The sequence below is a fragment of the Lycorma delicatula genome, chromosome 4 (assembly GCF_047948215.1).
Source record: "Lycorma delicatula isolate Av1 chromosome 4, ASM4794821v1, whole genome shotgun sequence".
NCBI lineage: Eukaryota > Metazoa > Arthropoda > Insecta > Hemiptera > Fulgoridae > Lycorma > Lycorma delicatula.
This window is the reverse complement of record NC_134458.1, coordinates 81,579,887-81,600,816: the sequence shown is the minus strand read 5'-3', so window position 1 is coordinate 81,600,816 and position 20,930 is coordinate 81,579,887. Positions and strand designations below refer to the sequence as shown.

General features: G+C 25.7%; 1 protein-coding gene across 1 annotated transcript in view; it reads left to right on the top strand.

Moving 5' to 3' along the window:
• Window positions 1–20,930, top strand: part of LOC142322658 (uncharacterized) — a 440,476-nt gene that overhangs the window by 1,139 nt on the left and 418,407 nt on the right. The window lies entirely within an intron of this gene.

Sequence of the window (20,930 nt, the reverse complement as noted above, 5' to 3'; positions counted from 1 at the left end):
TTTGTTTCACTAAATTAAAAAAAAAGTAAAGATAAATAATTTTATTCATAATACATTAAAAATAATTTGGTTTGAGTAGTGATAAAAACGTTTGAATTAATTAAACAATTATTTATTAGTACGAATAAATTTTAATTTAAACTAATTTTTATTATCAATTTTAATGATTTATTTTTTTATGTTCAAGTGTTACTTATAATTACATTGGAGTAAAACATTATAGTGTTTTATACGTAGAATAATTATCATGTGGGCTGTACGAGTAAGTGTGCTTAACGTTGGTTGGAGTATACGCGGAAAGACAGAATAATGCCAACAAAACAAATATGAAATATTTATTTTTGACGTACATATAGTATAAATATCTCTTAATATTATAAATGTTTCATCGACGTTAATTTATTTGTAATACAATATAAATGTAATATGTTTACGTGATCATGAAACACTGTTTTACTTTGCTGACGTTAATTTCATCGTATACAAAATTTGGGTTCTAATAAATGTACAAAATGTATATCTACTTAAAATATTATATTATATTTAAAGACATAAATAAAAAAGGCATATATTTTGATCAAAAAGGAAATTTAATTTATCTGTAATCATTGGTTCTTTTTTAGAACTGTCAAATAAAGGTTAGGTTATACAACATGCATACAAAAAATAATTATTCGTACTTTTTCTAATTTGATAGGATTCAAGAAAATCAAAGTTAGAATATCTTACATTTTTTTTATAGAGAATCTGTATCAGAATTTCATTAATCTTTCTGTAAGATTTAATAAAATTAGAAAAGTACGTTTTATTTTCAAGTAAAATTCTCCATTTTATTTTATATATTTAGTTGTACTTTTTATTTAAACTGGAGATTAAATATTCATGTATTTAAAAAAAAGGGTTTTTTTCATATAATATTATTTTAATATAATTTAGTGTTTAAAATACCTCACTTTCATGAATACAAAATAAAAACTCAAAGGTGTTGGATGCGCCTCATCTCAAATAAATCCGAGTTAAAGTCAATAAATTAAATAAAATAAAATCCGGAAAATCGTTTTTGAAAAATAAATATTTATTTTGAATGTTTACTTAAACGGAAACAAGCGATTGTATACTGTAAAACAGCTGATCCACTACAAATTTGTTACATTAATACATGTAATCAGTTGATAAAGAAATATAAATATATACATATATATATATATATATATATATATATATTTATTTTGCTTTACAACTGTTTATTTTAAAATAAAAAAATAAAAACGTAGAGAATAAAATTCTACATGCTAAATTAAATAAAATCCGAATATTATATGAAGTTATAAAGAATTTAATAGAAATATTTATATTGGTAGTAGAACATCATCATTTTTGAATTAAAGAAAAGAGGAAATTTCAAAATATGATTAATCATTTTTTAAAACTAAAAAGTGTTTTTTTTTTCAGTTCTATAGTTTAAAAAAAAATAATATTTAAAATACGAATTTAGATATGAAGGTAAATAAATATTATTTCTCTGAATTTTTGGTGAACGCAATCTTTTTTTCTCTTGTGAAGATCAAACGATCTAAATACACGTTTTCTTTCATTCAAAATTTAATTTTTCTCATATTTTTAAGATAATTATGTTCTACGCTATAATTATGAATATATAATATAGTTTAAATGGATATAATCTCTTTTTTCCATAAATCGTTTTATAAAAATCACCTTCTTGTAAATTTTGTACACTTGAGGTAACAGCCACTTATTTCATTTAGCGAACAATAAACATCGACCAACGCTTTTCTAACAAATATTATTGTAAAAAGTAATATTTAAACATTAAAAAACGTTAAAATAACTTCAAAAAAATACATGAACCTTATAAATAATAACGAAAACTTCTACGCGTACATAACCTTTAAATACGAGTATACGAACAACACAGGCTATGATAGTGACAAGTATATATTTAGACATCTATTCTACGAATAGTGGGACATTACTTCTTATAAAATTTCTTCATGTACTAACGATGGAACTGGTTATATGTAGCTCGTAGTATTATTATGACAGAAAAAAAATAACCAGAAATTAAAAAAAAAAAAAAAATATTACGTCAGTAGCACTTTTGACAGTAAATATTTAAAAGTGATATTACACCAAATACCGAAGAGGGATTCATTTTTAATTATTACGTTTGCGTTAAGTTGTTAAGATGGGAAAATCCTCTTTAAGTATATATTTATCATTTTAATTTACATGTTAAAAATTAACAAATACTAATATTTAGAGATTTTTTTAATGAATAAATTTACTGAGCATAGAATTCGAAATTATTTTGATTTAAATTGTTATAATGCAAATAATATTTGAATTTTATTCTGTATTTTTATGCCAAAAAAAAAAAAAACAGAATCTGTTTTTTTTAATAACACAGTGTTAAATATTGAACTTTTAAATTTTAAAAGTTCTTTAAGAACAATTTAAAAAAAAATTCATTACGTGTCTGTATTATCAAAATACGCTTGTTTTCAAACATGATGAAACATATTCATACAATTTTAACTCGTTATTTCTTTTGTATAATTCATAGATATCGTAATTCATAGATATATAATTCATAGATAATTTTTCTTTAAATGCTGGATTTTGGTAAGATTCACTTAGTTACGTAGACGTTAATAAAAGAAAATTTAGACCAATTTAAAAAAAGTTTTAGTTTTAAATAAACAGTAGTAAAAAAAGATAAATTATTAAATAAACATATATTATTATTAAATATGTAAACACGATTCATACCGTTTTCATGTTTGTCATATTCTCTCATAATTGAAATATTTATGAGCGTTTTATTTATCAGATAAATGGCTTTTGAGTCAAAATAATATTTTGACTCGTGATAACGGTGTAGATTACGCTTCTTTGATGTTTAATTTTCCGGAATCAACTTCAATCAAATTCATTGTAACAAAAAATGCAGGGTGAATTTTTTCATACGTAATTTGTCCAAATTAATTTTTTTTTTTAATAATTTTTATTCGAACTAATGAACTAATTAAAACCAACTATTTCATGTAGTAACGTTATGAAAATTTGTTCAAAATCTATTTTTTTTTAGAATTTTAAATTGAATCAACATCGATTACAAATACTGTCGAATTCAAAGATAACGCTATTATTATTTTTTTGATTAACTGTTGGCGTTATTGTTCTTGACTAATTTTAAGATCAGTCTGATTTCATATAGTTCCAAAATATATTTTTGGTAAAAATATTCATTTTTTTATGTTTTATGATATTTAAATACTTTTACACAGAAAAGAGAAAAAACAGAACAGAAAAAAGAAAAAGAATTTTTAATTAATTAATTATTGTATTACATTTTTACTTAATATTTATTAATATGCGAGGATCAGGTCGGCAGTTGTGTTTAAATATTTTTACTCACCATAAAACAGCCAGCACGTATATAAGTGGGCGCCTCCGAAAAAATTGTTTTTTTAGAGGCAGAGCGAAATTTTTATTTTTGAATAAAATTGCACATCTACGCTTCATTTTATATATCTATTTCAGATTTCAGCATTCTATACTATAAATTATTTGTAGTTATAAGATTTATTAGATTACGAAAATTTCGCAGCGTAATTTTACTCATTACAGTCATCTTAATAAGGATTTTCTAAAGATAAATGTATTTAAATATAGCCGTTATTTATTAAAATATAACTTTTACTAGTCCTTAAGATAAAATAACTATTAACGCAACTTTTTTCAAACCCGTTGAAGTTTTTAATGATAAACGATCACATACAATTATTTCGTTTCTCATAATTTTATAAAACGATATCATGAGAAATAATGATATTAAAATGTTATATCAGTCGATCAGTTTTCTTCTAAACACAAATAAAGAAAATAATATTTTATTTAAATTAAAATTTAATCTTTCTTTATAATTGAGTAAATTAATTTAAATTTTAAAGCTATTCAAATTTTCTTAGAATGTACACGTAATAAATCAACAGAATACCAATCGAATGAGTTTTAATTTTTATTCTATCTCTGCTCCCTTTTAGAACAAATGTTCTATTAACGACATATATGGGCAAAATATTATTAAATAAAGCATTATGTTTTTTAAAAAAATAAACAAATAGCCAGGAATATCAATGGAGTACAACAATTTTAAATAGGAGGTCACGAATCCTTTACATAAAGGACGTTAATTATTTTTGTAACTTTTCGATTTTTTTTATTTATTTTTTTTTTATTGATTTTTGAAGGTATACATTTTTGGAATGAGAATTTTTTCCTATGAAAGCTAGTTTAATTGTAGTTACGTAGTTATTAGAATGCACACATAGGCTGTACGTTCAAATAACCTTTGTCGTCTGTGTCCCCGTTCTGCTTTCCAGGGCCCCAAAAAGACAATAGAAAATATTTTTTTTAAATTTATACTTTCTTTACAATTAAATAAATATTTATTTTTTTACTGACAGTTTGTATACTTTTTGAAATAATTTCATTAAGACATGATTGTCCCAGGAAACTTATATTTATTTAAATATATAAAATTAATTTCTAGTTATTTATAGAAATTTTAATAATACTTTTCTAAAAATAGAGACTACTTTAATTAATAAACTCAAATTATAAATCAGAATTGTGAAATTGAAGAAGATATGCTGAGTTGTAATAGTTGGAAAAAAAAGTTTGGTTACGTTTAAATTTGTTGTTTAACTGAATGTTTTGAGTGATTTTATTACAAGACGGAAAGTATTGGGATCTGTAAAAAAAAATTTTTGTAATCCTCAACATTTTCAGGTTTTCACAGCCTAATTAATTCTGAAATCTTAATTGTGAAACTGGTGAGAATATTGAGGGGGGTGTGATCACATTATCTACGTAGAAGATTTGAAGAGTTTGTCTTTTTGTCTTCAGAATTATATGGTATTACTTCATTATAATTTTATGATATATAATTTGATGTTAATGCTGATGTCGAAAATATTTTAGTGCTAAAATTCAAGAAAATTAGTTAGAAAACTTTGGGAAGAATAATTATACCTTTCTCAACATGACAGAAAATCCTTAGCCACGCGCTTAATAACGGTCTATTTAGATCGTTTATCTATATTACTTTTAGCTTATTTTTATCAAGGCATAATATTTCTCTTTTTACTATTTTCATTTCTTGAGAGAAATTTTTCCATTAGGTAGTCGGGTTTTGTAGGTCTGTACTTATCTTAATTGAGAATATAAAATCAAATAAAATCTAAAAAATAAAACCGGCTTAAAAGACTCTCTAAAAATAAAAACCGTTGTATTTAGGCTTATTCTATAATTTTCATATTTTAGAAATCGGTGGTAAATTAAGGGTTATTAAGTTTTTGATTGGTTTTAGTTTGGTATTGACCTCTAGAGATTCACCTAAAGAATCAATGAAAAATTACTTTTTTAATGCTAAGGATTTTTTATCAGTTCTTGTGTTTTTTTTTTGTTTTTTTTTTTTTATTTATTATTATGAAAATGAACAATTGTTATGTCGTCAGTTTTATTGTTTTTTACACTTTTTCGTGATCATAAAAATGATTCTTATACACTTTTTCTATAGTTATTTTTAGATATTTTTTATCAAGATAATTAGTTTTACTGGTGCTTTATCAGTAGAAATGAACACTCTTAGTTTTCTTTGGATGGTTTTGAAAAAAATTAAAATGATTTTGAAAACCTTCCTTATTTTTTTAAAATCTTGTGTAAATAAAGAAATTGTATTGCTTTTATATTTTTGGAATATGATATTTTAATACAAAAACAGGTCATATATAAAATATATACAACACTTAGAGGAAGGATAAAAAAAAATTACTTCTGTGTGTGTGTTTGTATATATATATATATAATAAATAAAAACTAAAAAAAAAGAAACAACTTCTCTATGAGTAGTTCTGTCGGAAAGTAATAGGTTTGCTTACAATATAACTTCTCTCCCTACATATCTTCTATATAAATATATATATTTATGAATTTTTTTAATATATTACATAAAATTATACGATAAAACCTAAACTTTTTCTAATTCTTATATTCTCTTTGTCGGAATAACAATACGGTTGATGATAGAACACTGAACTTGTATAACATTCAGAAGCTATAGAAACGTTTACTGTATCGATTAATTTCCTATCGGGTGATCTAAAACGATCACACGATAAGACAAAATATATTCCAGTAAAGCATTTTTTTAAAACATCATTTAGACTAATCGGCCTACCATTCAATTACCTAATAATGTTTAATAAAATAAATTAATTTTTAAATAACGGCGTGTATTTTTGTGAGGAACTTTTTAAAGGTACCGAAAATTTAATCAATATTTTTATGTTATCTTCCGTATATATTTTCTCTAGTCTTAGAAGAAAAAATTTTAATCACTTTTATAAATAGAATAAATACGTTTTTTATTATTATAATTTACGTTATCTTTTCATTCTTTATCCAGTGAGGTTAAACAGTTTTCTTCTCCGTACATGAGACAATTAATTAAGTTTTACGGCTCATGTAAATAAAAATACATTTTATTAAACTACATAAAAATTATGTTTGTGTTGAAGATTTTAAATTTAATTACAAATTTTTCCGTGCTGAAATTTTAATTAATTAAATAAAATATAATTCAAGCAACGTTCACTTAATATATAATTCTACAACTATACGGATATTTCAACGGATAAATATCAGCTCGCTTAAAGGAAACAGAAACACACACACACACATTCACATATATATAAATATATATATATATATATATATATATATATATATATATATATATATATATATATATATATATATGTACATATGTATAAACAAATAATAGAATGTGTGAGAGTATATACATATATACACTATATGTAACAAAATAAATAAATAAAAAATTAATTAACCAGTAAAGTTAAATAAAAACTGAAAAAGTAAAACGCAACTTTCTTATTATTACGTACTCCTGACGGAAAGTATTAGGTTTGGTTACAATATAATCTACTCTCTCTGAACCCTCCACCTGAACTGACAAATCTAATGGTATTTTATAAACACTAGTAATTTTTTTTTCTTTATATTTGTTATTTTTTATTTCTATTTTTTATTCTTTTTTAACTGCTTTATTTACAACTAAGTACTTGATAACAGACAGTCAAGATACGCATTTAGTTCAAGAATTTTTAATTCTGTAAATGGTTCTCAAGTATTCTCCTAAGTTATTTAATTAGAATAATCGATAAGCAGTAGCTCATTCTATAATAAAGTTTAAATTTTAAATATATTTAAATTTTATTCTTAATTATTTTATTAAATTTTTTAAAATTAATTTTGTTAATGTATATTTTATTATGATAAAATAAGGTTTTCATTAATAAAAGTAGTAATTGCGTTTTTGATAAGTTTTTTTTTATAATTGAGGTTTAATAATTAATATTTTATCTTATCAATTTACGAACGAATTTTTGTAATAAATTCATTTAAACATAACATTTTTAAGTTATATAAACACGTTCAATAAATTATATGCGTATTTATGCTCTCAGTTATTTAAAAAAAATTACACATGGTAATGCAATAATATATTTATTTATCGAATTATTTTTTTGTTTATGACTGATAAGAATTTTAAAAAGATTTTTACGTAAAACAAAAAACTTTATTGTTGAATAATATAACTTTTATTTTTTTAAAGTTTTTAATTAACTTTTCAATACGGGGTAAAACAAAACTTTGCTCGTAGTTGAGTTAACTAAAAAAGTTTACTATTTGATTTCAGAAAAAAATTTTTCTTGTTTTCTCTTAATATTATAAAGTTCATTATTATATTTTTTTACAATATTTAAACAAATATTCTTGCTTTGATTACCAAAATTATATTCTTTGTTGCCCTTTTAAATTGGCTCATTATTATTATTATTATTATTTAGTCATTAAAATTTCTGATTATTCTGAAGAAAAATTATGTCGTATGATATTTTATAACGTTATTTATTATTTCATTATAAAGTACTATCGGTACTATATACTAATAGAAATCCACAATCATTTAAAAAACAAAAAACAAAACAAATCTAGTTCATTAAAAAAAAGATAGAATTTTTTATTTATATTTGTAAAATAAGCATTTTTACATTTTGAGTTTCAAAAATATGAACGTCTTAATCATTTTTTAATATTTCATGGTGTTTATATATTTTTGAAATAAATCGTTTCCTAGTAATTTAAAAAACATAATTTTTTTCAAAATGTTATTTAAAAATTTCTTTTTCATTTACTCCAAACAGAATTATTATACAACATTTATATAAATTTTACTTTACAAAAGTAAGAATTGTGAATATTATTTTAAATACTCGCTCCATATAAAATTTATGTAGTATAAATTTATGAGTTCACTTATCATAAATTACTTATAATTTATAATATTTAACTTATGAAAATATTTCATGAATACATTTCTCTTATTTTTAACATTTTGTTACCTTAGAGTTGGGGGTTCTGGCTATTTCAGAGTATGAACAAGATCGGGTGAATACTTTCAGAATACGCCAGCATATTCAAGGAGTAGACAAGTTTATTCCTTTAGGAACCCTTGCCTATTCTCGACTGAGGAAAAACAATTTTTATATCAGCTCGTATTTAATTTGCTCAACGGAAAGGCCTTGATCAAATGAAATTGTTTCTAATATATAGAATATGTTGCTCTGATCTGGGTAAAAATGTCTGAGATTTGGGGTGGGACTGATTTCCAAAATCGGAAGGGGATCTTGAGATAACCTCTGTGAGGGATTGTTTCGTGTTGCAGTTCATCCGCCGATAGATTATCCTATTCTAACATCTACCGCTTTTCCTGATCTTTGATTAGATTCCCCCCGGTTTGGGTTCTGTAGATGTAGATCAGATTCCGATAGCTCAACCCTGAAAACGGCGGGAAATGTGTAGCCAGTATATTCTTAGCGCGATCCGGGGAGGTGGGTATCAGTAGACCGATCCTAGGATCCCTATTTCCTATCTTGTGTGGTGCCTGCACAGCGATGATTGAAAAAAATATCGGTAAAGACTAGTCTTCTAAAATATAAATACGATATTTTTTGCTAGAATAAATCTTAGTAAAGTATTTTTTATCCGACGATTAATAAAGAGAGTTTGAATTTATTACGAAATAATTAATTCAGTATTAAAATAAATAAAAGTGAAAAAATTAACTTTTTATTTGTATATTTTTCTTTTGTGTCTTTGAGTTTTATGAAAAAAGTCATTTATATTTTTGTTCTTCACGTAACAAGAGCTGAAAAATCTATTTGACGGAAATCATGAGTGATCTAATGATAAAAATGATATTACATATTTACATATGGCACTTCATCCTTTTGGAAAAAAACTAGTTTATTTTTCTAATCTAATCTTTCCGTATTAATTTAAATAACAAAATGAAAAATATGAAAATAATGAGTTTTAAAATTTATAAAATATTTTTAGGTTTTCTCTTACTTTTATATAAGAGAAAGTTTAAGTACTTTTCTTTTCTATTTAGCGATTTATTTTAATATGAACAAAAACAATATAAATACGTTATATTGCTGTTGTGTACATGTCACATGAAACTGATAGTTTGTTTTAAATTAAAATGAGAATGAAAATAGCATGTTGTGATAAAAAGATTATTAAAAAGGCAAAAACAATTATTTAACATACAATATTTATCGGGATTACGTTAAAAAAAATGCAAGTTGTAAATTTACTTATGTATATAAAAAATTTAGTAGTTTAAAACAAATATTTTCAAAATAAAAAAATCAATAGAAAAATTTGATCCATCAAATGTTGTTTATAGTGTACACTTTGGAAATCGTGGCGGTAAATCTATTAGTAAACAAATGTCCCAGTAAAGAAAAAAGTTTATAAGCTTAAAAAAAAATCAGAAAACAAGATCGTGGATTTAGGAAATCTTAGAAAAACAACATGGATTCGACTATAATAATGTGAAATTTTACAAATTTAAACTAAACAGACTACTCAAAGTACATTCCTGATAATGAATGATTCATATAAATCTATAAATAATAGAACTGATTTCATGGGTTCATATAAAACGGTAATTTTTTTTTGGTGATGAAATTCGTACAATCTGAAAATGAAAAATTCTGTTCTCATTCGGTTTTTATAAAAATCTTTTTTAAAGAATTAGACAAAAATAAATAAATACATTATTATTGTTGTAATTAAGTTAAAGTTATTATTTCATTTTAATATAATACTGTATAATTTTATTAATATTGTATGAAGATTTGTAAAAAACAATATAATTATTAATAAATTTCAGTAGTGGAAGAAAGTAGATAGAACCAATCGGATTTAAACAGGTTTTTTAGACTGGTGTAAACAGTACTTCGTACTGCTTAGTATGTTTAAGTATATTAGCATTTAAAAAAAAGTGTAGTAATATAAGCAAAAAGTAGGACAGATTATTTATTTATATAATTGTTTAATATAATGTTGGTAAGTTTATAATTCAACGATTGAGAAGTGATAATATTATTGATATATACATATATTTATATTTTGTGTATGTGTAATTCATGATATGAGTCCAATAGGGAATACATTATAAAATTTATATATATGATATGCATGTGTGTTTATAAGCATATATACATGTAGATAGACCTTTATATAAATTCTTGGTGCAGCGTTTTCAGGGATTTCTTAGGAAAGTTGTTTTATAGTTTGTAGATGGAGAATCCCCTTTGTCATTTTTACTGCATGTTTCTGAATACTGAAATACTGAATTCAAAATCCTTCTCGTAATTCTTGATGAAACTATGCTTCAAAACAATATGATAAGTAGAATATATATAATAGGGTTAAAATAGCAGAATAAGCTGTTTTACGTAATTTTCCCAGAAGTACATTTTCTAGTGTCCTTTAAGACTAAAGTGGATTTATATTTTCATTTTATAATTAACAATCTATACAAACATGTACTAGATAAAGGCAATAATATATACTTATATTATTTAATATATTTTTTATTTTATCATATTTTCTAATGCTTTACTATAAATACCGTAATTTAGTAATAATATAATACAAATCTATTGAACGAACAAAAGTTAGATCCTTCTTAGACTCAGCTACTTGCCATTTCATCTAATAATTTGTGTTTTGCAGGGTTATTTAAATAAATATAAAATTTTTTTATATAAATTTCTAAGAACAAGCATAAATTTAAGTTAAAAGCCACATCTTTTTGATCCGATGCTTCATACGGCTGTTACTTATAAAAATGGCAAAATATCTCAAAATTTCAATACGTTTCGTTGATGTTCCCATTCAAATATTTAATCGTCTACCGTAAGTGATAATAGAATCCGTTTTGAAATAAAAAAAATTTAAATGATTTCTGAATAAATTTTTTAACGTCTGTGGGGTTATTTAACTTGTATATTGAAAAAATTTATACGAGATAGTTTTCTTGAATAAGCATCTTTTATTTAACAGAGAATATGTAATTGATTGTTCGAACATTATGAAAAAGATTTTTTTTTTAATATCCAGCAAAGAAATTTAATTTTTTTTAGATTCACCGTGAATTAACAGTTTGAGATTTCTGAAAGAAGCGATATTTTAAAAAAATGTTTATTTCCATATATGAATTAATTTTTGTCGGTTTACCTGAGCTTAGAATCCAATTTTATCATGATTTTTGATGTTTCTTTTTTTGGATTAAATCAAAATTGAGTTGAAATCTTGAAGTGCTAAAAATAGTTTGATGCAATTTACATTTTTTTTTAATTCGCACAAATTTTGGAGGAGGATTTATGAGATGAAGGTGTAGCATGGGGAAATGCTTACGTGCTACTGTATAGTTTTCTGCGAAAAAACATTTGAGGCTATTTATCTTTCAATAAAAATCTCTTTCATAAATCTTAAAATGCATATCAGATAACAAATGGAATAATCGAGAAGTTCATTCTTTGTAAAACTATTACTATCCGATTAAATATTATTTATAGTCGAGTTTTACTACAGATATCACGGAAATAGACTCTAAAATTGTCATAAAGTATTCTTTAAACTATAGGTTAAGTTTTTACCGTTTGTTGATTGCTTAAACATTTTTCCTGGTACTATATTTAGAGGTTTTTGAGATGAATACGAAAACAGAGCCTGTTTTCAGAGCTTTTATCCTGAAGGTCTTAATTTAGCACATTTTTTTCAAATTTTGACTCATGATCATCATAGTTTTCATATCAATCGACTGAATCTCAAATCACTTGATATTTTATGCTTTGGAGTAAATATTTTTCTTACTACGGTAAAGAGGTGATAAAGACGTATGTATTCGCTATGAAAAACCGTAGAGCTGCGTATCACACACCGGAGTACTTTTATTAGAAATTAAATATTATTATTCGGTAGACGTGACAGTGAAAAACGGTCAGCTCCTTTGCCGGGGTCATTTCGGGTAACCAACTATTTATCATTCATGCAATGAATTTGTTTACGTTTATACCTGAAAAATCTTTTCAAAGATACTTACTTAAAAATCGTTAAAGGAAATCAACAAACACAAAAATACCGGACTAAAATTTTACGTATTTTATGAAAATATGGCAGTCCGTTTTCAATATATTTTACTTCAAACTAGATCACATAAAATATTTAATCAAATATTAATGCAAAAAACTTTAATGTTGATTTGTCTTCACATGGAATGTGTTTTCTACATGTGTTTGAGTGTTGCGGGTGTATGTCTACACATAGGTGAGCAAATAAACTTACTCACTAGTAATTTAGTCAGACTTTTTACTAGCACGATCGCTTATTATTAAGGACACTAATCATGGCATAATTTTTATATCGGTGGAACAAATAAAAAAAAGAAAAAAGAGTGATCAACTAATTAATTCTGTCATTAAAATCTCCATCACTTCCTGCATTTACCCAATGACCACGCTGGAATACTCATGATATACTCTTTACTCGTCCTTATCACACGCTTACTGTTGTCGCTGTCACCGCAACCGCGTCGAACTCGAACTTGCGAAACCATTTACTGTTATCGCTTGTTATCACGACTGCGCTGAACACAGCCTAGCAGAATTGTAAACTATCTCCGCTGGTACCTGATTGTATTTATGGCCTGCAGAACCTGTATCCCCCTCATCCCTTTACTTGTTGAAGCGTAATAATTTTCATCATCTGCACCCATACGTTTTTTATAAATTCTTATTCCGGGCCGGTAACCCTTCTGGTCGATCAAAAGCTTTTGGAGGTGCCATTGGCTAAATTACAAAGAACAGATTGTTAAATGGACGTGTTACTCTGAGAAAAGAATCCCTTTTAGTTCCTTCTAGATTCTTCTTTTCATTACTATTTTCTCTTTCTTTCTTCTTAATTGAAAGAAATCCGTTTTACTGCTCCTGTTACAATGTACAGGTCAGTAATAACCTAAAAATCACGAATCTACAAATGCGGCTGTTTGTTTCGTCTATACACTTCTGCTCTATACATATATATGTATGGAGCTGAAATGCATAGTCTGTAAACAAGCAGCTGTAGTTGTAATTTTTAGGTGTGTTTAGTAAATATTAAGAGTAAATTCTCTTTAAATTGTTTATAAATCTTAACTAATATTACAGGACTGAGTTTCAGATTTATGACTTTAAATTATTTTTAAAATAAATTTAAATTTAAAATTTATAAGTTTTATTGTAAGTAGTAATTGAATACTAAACGACAAAACAGGCTGGAATTTAATAAGTAAACTAAATTCCTTTATTTGAATCTGACAGCAGCAGTACAACTTTTCGCGACAAATAACAGAATTTTTTGTTTTTCATTTCATCCAATACAATTCCATTAATAACACTACGTATAATTTTTTTTTTAATATAGATGTTTTTAATAGTCTGTATTCTTTTAAAATCGTTGTAATAGATATAAAAAATAATATTATTGCGAAATATTGCAATTTGTAATTAAATAATCATCAATTTGACTGAATACTGATAAAACAATTCTATCTATTGCTAGTCTACCGCGTTCAATACCGGTTAGGATATAACCTGATTATAAAATACACGTAGTAAAACCTATTTGTACTCTATCATTCTTTATATAACTAACTACTCGTATCTCCCTCTAAAACAACGGAAAGAGATACACTGTTACTGGATAAACAGTATGCTTTAACAGAGTGAGTATTATAGTTAATTACATTAGAGATGTACTAGCTGGCACGCGTAGATGTGTAATGAATACTACCTTCCGCATCAGATTTAACTAGCTCCTGGAAAGAGAGAGAGAGAGAGAGAGAAGAGAAAGAGTACGTGTTATAGCAATTGTTCTATATTTTATTGGATATTTTAAGTTGTTTTCTCTCTTAAGTATCCTGACCTTAATTGTTGCATGACGTAATTAATCTGTTTATAGTAGTAGGAGGGTAATAAATTTAATGAAAATTTTTTTCTAATAAATTATCTAAGATTTTATATTAAGATCGATCAGACACCCATTAGTAATTCTATACGCATAATCCTTTCTCTCTCAAGCTCTTACCGACTTGATAGTTATTTACCCAAGTTTTTCTGTTATGAAACGAATTTTACCAGTATATTTTCAGTCACGTCTGAACCAAATAAACAAGATGTTTTACTTTTTTCTAGTAGGTTTATATGAGTGAGCACGTCTGTTGATGTAAACGTGTGCAGTGGCGTTCATAAGGGTTATTAAGGCTTTTTTTTGCAGTCATTATCGGTCGGCTGGTTTAGTGCTTCTGTTTATTCCTTTCTGTTTTGTGTTTTACCTTGACATAATAAATACATTCTAAACTTTAAATTTATCTGTTTAATATATTCTGATCTATGTTTTCACTAGTTTTTATTTTCTCGATACCACCAAATTAATTAGATCCGGACGTCTTAATATATATATCAACTCTTTGACCTAGTTCAACTGTTTAAAAGATTCTGCTACAAAATCTCTCCTCCCCTATTTTTCTCAAGATTCTTTAATTTCCTGTTTGATCTGCACGTTAATTTTCAACATCTGTAACATTACATTTTAAAGGCCTCTCATCTTTTTTTTTAGCTTTTCCCTTTTGCTCATGTTTCTCTACTATAAAATACTAAATATTAGCCTCAATTTATTTTTAATTCTTTGATATATGTGAGATATTATACGAAATATGATTGATTTGCGTGAAATAGACTTCCTTTCTTCATAAAATCTCTCCTTGCATGTGCCAGTTTGTTTTAATGTGTACCTTTGTCTATCGTTTGTAATTTTAGTTCCTAAATAACAAAATTCTACAACTTTTGGTACATTATGATCTTTCATATTAATATTTAATTCCTCATTATTCTCCTTTCTGTCATTTTTAATTATCTTTAATTTATTTTCAAACTGAATTCTTCCTTGCTATAAAAACAAGCCATTCTGTTTCTTGTGACTTATTTTTGGTTTACAACAGCAATATAATAAACGGATTCTATCATCATTATTTTCTTTACTTTGACTGTTACTCTTCTCTCAAATTTTCCTTCGATTCTTGTTTTTCTTCTTCTATACACAAGTTGGAAAGCAATGAAGGAACGGAGTACATTTTTATCTCGCTCCTTTCTTTGTCAGAACTCGTTTTTCTTCAGCTACTCTTATAATTGCCGCTAGATTCTCGTAAAAATTATTAATAATAAAAACAGCGGTGATATGTTTTAGGAGCAAGCAACTCAGATTTTAAATCTTCAGTTACCAACATTCAATTAGATTTGGGTTCTCATTTATAGAATTCTACATATGAAGAAAATGTCTGTTGGATAGGGAGGATATTTCGAATAAAAACCGAAATGCATTTTTAAATGTTACAGTTACCATCTTTGAAAGATAAAATGTTATCTGAGTATTTCGTATGAGTTACATAAGTTTAAAATTTTGTATGTTGATTCAGAATAATAAAATAATCTTAAATTATTGTTGATAAAGCACTTTTGAAAATATTTTTGCTAGATGAAAAATATAGTTAAAATATTTATAAATTATTTTGAAGAAAATTAAAAAAAAAACATATCATTCGTGTTTCAAATAAATTATCTTTTCTAGTGAAAAAAATTTCTGAATGCTCGAAATTTTTCGGCAAAATTGTAATAGGCTTAAACTGATTTTTTTTCTTTTGATTAATATGAAGTTGTATTGTTTTGTACAGTGAATTTTTTTATTTACCACTTTTCACAATCAAATAAAGAATATGTAACCTGTACACTCATCATACATATATGTACAGGTAAACCTATCAATAGATAGGTTCTACTACACAGAACATTTTTGCTCGTTAAAACTTATATCAACAAATTAACCCTTATTATTGTTGTGCTGTTATGAAAAATGTAAAATGCTTTCGAAAGTATTAATTTCGCTTGTATTTCATTTAAAACTTGAATTTAAATAAGTATAGAGATCTGTGCCGCATTTCTTCCCTACTCCTAATTTTAATGACCAATACGTTGGGTATGAACTCACTTATTTGGATTCACGAAATTTTCCAAACGATGTACTTTTAACGACAAAATACAATTCATCGACCACATTCATACCATTATATGTACGCTGATCGCAAAAGAGCAGAATTTTTGTGTCGGATTATATGCTCTTCTAAAACGCGTTATAACGTATTTTCAGAGCGATCACAGAATACAAACTAATTAGTTGCTTGGCTCATTTATCTTGCTGAAAACCTTTTATTCAGGTAAATTCGACTAATGTTACAGCCGATAAATATTATATCTCCATTTTGAGGAAGATGATTCGGCATTTTAAACAGCTTTTCCAAGAACTTTTATTTTTAAAAGAAGTCATTCAAATGGTTGCAGAATATTTAAAAGGGATTGACAATTCTACAATAGTAGTTAAGAAAAAATTGTCGCTGGATGGTTTGTTACTGCCTAACTTTAAAATGGCTAAAACTGTTCCGTTGCGCTTCTTAGGTAAATGTAAAATTTCTAATCGCGTGAATAGAATTCCCATTAACGATAAAAATTTTATTTCTATTGCTCACAAAGCGTAATTTCTGGATATTTTATCGTATGACAAATTTTCTTAGGAAGATGAAATTGATTTCCTTCGTAACAAAATATCAAATCGTACTGTTCCGGTTAAAACGCGTTAATAAACTGCTAAGCTTGACAAGCTTAGTGTATATATTATGCTTACGCTTATTTCTTTAAAGTATAATGTCATCTGTTGAAGCTCCCTCAAAGTCAGATTGAGTTTTTAATATATAAAAATGGGCTATCAAATCATTGTTAGGGTCCCATATGTATGAATCGTGTAGACCGATATTTATAAAATGAAATAACTTAACTTATTCATATGTTATATTTATGAATGTGGAATCTTTACTAAAATAAATCATCACTAATTCTTAAAAAATAACAGTATCCAAGTCTATCAAACCATGCAAAAGAACTGTTTTCGTATAACTTAAAAAAATACTTCGGCTATAAAATAAATACTGCTAAAAATTTCTCGAAAAGGCCTTATTAAACTTCTGTTTCCATTTATAATAGATTACCGAACTATTTTAAAAAATCCTCCCACCGATTATTTAAAATATAATAAAAAGTTTTCTATTACGAAAACAATATTGCTCTATTGATGAATTTTTAAATAATACCGAAAAATTTACAAATTAAACATTTTAAAATAACCTAAATTTCTTGCTTCCTGTTCAACGTGAATTTAAATATTTCTCAAATAATTTTCAACAACACCCTCTGAATTTCGAATTATTTTGTGGTTATTTTTTATATTTAATATTGGAATGTACTTATTTTAGCATTTTTAATGGATTATGTTTTATTAATATGGACTTTAATCACACCTACGTATTTTTTGTCTTATAATTAATTGTACGCATTCCTGACGTGATCTACGTTATGTATTATTATGTACCGATTAGAATTAAATATCTATTTATTTATTCTTTCGTAAATAGATTTTCTAGTCGGAAAAAAATACCGACAGACATATTCAGTTATTTAATGCAAAAGTTTGTGGACGCTAATTGTTTGGATAACGCGGGTATGAAGAATATGATTTTTTCAAAAGGCATTTTAACGCTGACCAGCCGCTTTTTCACCGTAATTTCGCTTTAATTTACTGTACCTGTAGCCAGATATATTACAATACCATCGGTCGTAATGCGCAATAATGAAATACTGAAGAGTTTTTATTGCACAATTCTTCATTATTGTCTTTTCTTACAAAACACTCTTTATATAATATGCCGTGTCACTGGAATATGTATATAATCATTAATTTTGCATACTAAATTAAAAAATTACATGACCAATAATTGGCTTAATGTTAACCACAACTGGATTAAAACGAACTTATCGAGAAAATATTTAGGTCGGTTCCCAAATCAGACATAAATAAAGGTTTCTGTTTTTTTTTCGGGTTAAATAAGAGTATAACTTCAAAAATTGTTAAAACTGCACTTATATATGTTATTTATATTGAAAACACCGATTTTGAAATCGGTGTTTTCAATATAAATAACATATATAAGTGCAGTTTTACTGATAGTTAAAAACTAAAGCTTAAGATTGTTTAATGGTAGGGACCCCAGACCTTCTGTAAATCAGAAAAATATTAAAATAGAGATTTATTTGGATATTACGAAGTTTCAAAGAATTAATAGTTCACAAAAGTGAAATTCGGCAAAGATATCTCAAATTAGTTACAACAGTAAAAAAATTATTCTTTAAATTCGGTTATCCGTAAAGTAAAATTATTATTGAAGAAATGGTGAAGCCGTCTAGAAGACTGAGAATGTAATAACCTTTGATGAGAAGGTTTTATATTTTTATAAAAGATCAGATTTGTATAAAGAAGAAGATGACAAGCACCGAGAAAGATTAAAGAAACACGGGAAAAAATCTAAAAAAAAAACGTTTAACGAAAAAAAATTGAGATAAAATGTTTTGAAAGGCTTTTAGCTATCGACGATTCTAAACACAGAATACATCTTTTAATAATCAGCATACAATTTTGTTTGATATTTAGTTGAATGGAGAAATATAAATAAAGTTTATTTCTTTTCTTTTTTTGTTTTCTATTCAATACTATTCTTCGTAAAAAAATATAAATAAGCATTATATTTTATTTTATCTTGTACCGATACAATCTCCTATTTAAAATAATTGTGAACGCTTTGAAAGTATTTATGGGTTTTAAAAAAATTTACAACAATAAAAATTCGCTGTCTCGATTTAAGATACCACTTTACTCCGTCCTGGTGTCTATGCTTTAAATTATAGGTCATAGACCTTTGGCTCACTCCCGCCTTAGGCTGCAATTGTTTTCATAGTAAAAATCACTTGTGATATACATTTTAGGTTTTAGGTAAATAATATTTAACGATAAATTTTTTACTATTTAATTATAATCATTCTTAATGTGCTATTTGAATGTTAAGTTTTGTTTATACTGTAATTTGTAGGTTAATAATAAAAATAAATAAACGTCAGAGTAGATTAATGGTGATAAAAGACACGTTATTTATTTATTACTTATTTATCGTTTATTTTGTTAAAGATGATCCAGTGGAGAATATAAAAAATTGTGCAGTAATTAAAAATTTATTACTAATGTAAAAAATGTAATTTTGAAATCAAACGTAAAAATATTTTAGTAAATATATGAAGTAATAACCAAGAGATGAAAGAAGTAGTACCCTTCAGAAACGTAATTTTATTCTGATTTAATTTTTCAACATAATTTTGATACACCAATTGAATTTTCGATGATTTTTATCTTTTGTAGCAGCCATCTCTTTCATTAGAACAGTAAAAAATGTGACAATAAAGATGTAATACTTTCCTGGCAATGGCTATTTTTTCTTATATAATGGAGAAATTATTCATGAAAAAAGTTACCTAAGCTTTTTTCCGGGTTGGAGTAATTTATGATGAAGTTAAATTGTAAAATTATCATTATATATTTAAATAAACCAAAAAAGTTTTAAAAATTTTAAAAAATTCTTTTTTTTTTGTATTTTTTCTTCTCCCTCAACACCAAAATTATCTCCCAAGAAATTGCTTAGATTTTCCTGTTTACTATGATAAATGGAAGAGTCTAAAAAAATCCAATAAAAAATGTACAACCAATAAAAATTTACCTAAGGTTTATTTTTTTGGTGGTGGAGGTGAATTATGATGAAATTTTATTGTAATTAAAAATGTATTATTTAAACATTTTTTATACTATTAAAAGTTTAATCATAATTTTTTTTTTTAAATTCAAAAATCGATATTTTTAACTTTTTATCAGCTCCCCACGCTAATATTGCCCCCAAAGTATTTCTATTGGGTCGCTTTTATTACTACTCTGCCTAGGAAGACATTACAACAAAAAAACGATTAAAAAATATGCAATAAAATAAAAAGATAGCTTTTTTAGATTTTCGGAAAGGAGGAATTCTAGGGCTAATTTAAAAAAAAAATGGTAAGATAAGCATGAACGCATGTACTGAGCTTAAGATAAAGTGGGGTTATGTTTGCAAAATTTTGAGAAAATTGACCCCCAAAAACCCATCATCCTCTGGAGATAGATCCTAAAATTTTACCAACAGATTGCCTCATATACACGAGTCTGTACAAAATTTCATCAAAATCGATTTTTTCAGCCAGAAATTATTAAGCGTCAAACACGCCAACGCACTTATATACGTAGGCACGTTTGAAAATTACCCCCTATTTTTTGTTTTTTGAGGTCCTGGGTCATAAAACGTCAAGAAATAGAAAAAACACAAAAAGTAAAAAAAAAAAAAAGACGTCATAACTCTAGAACTATGATACCAGAAAAGTAAAAAGGAGTTCGCATAACAGAGATGA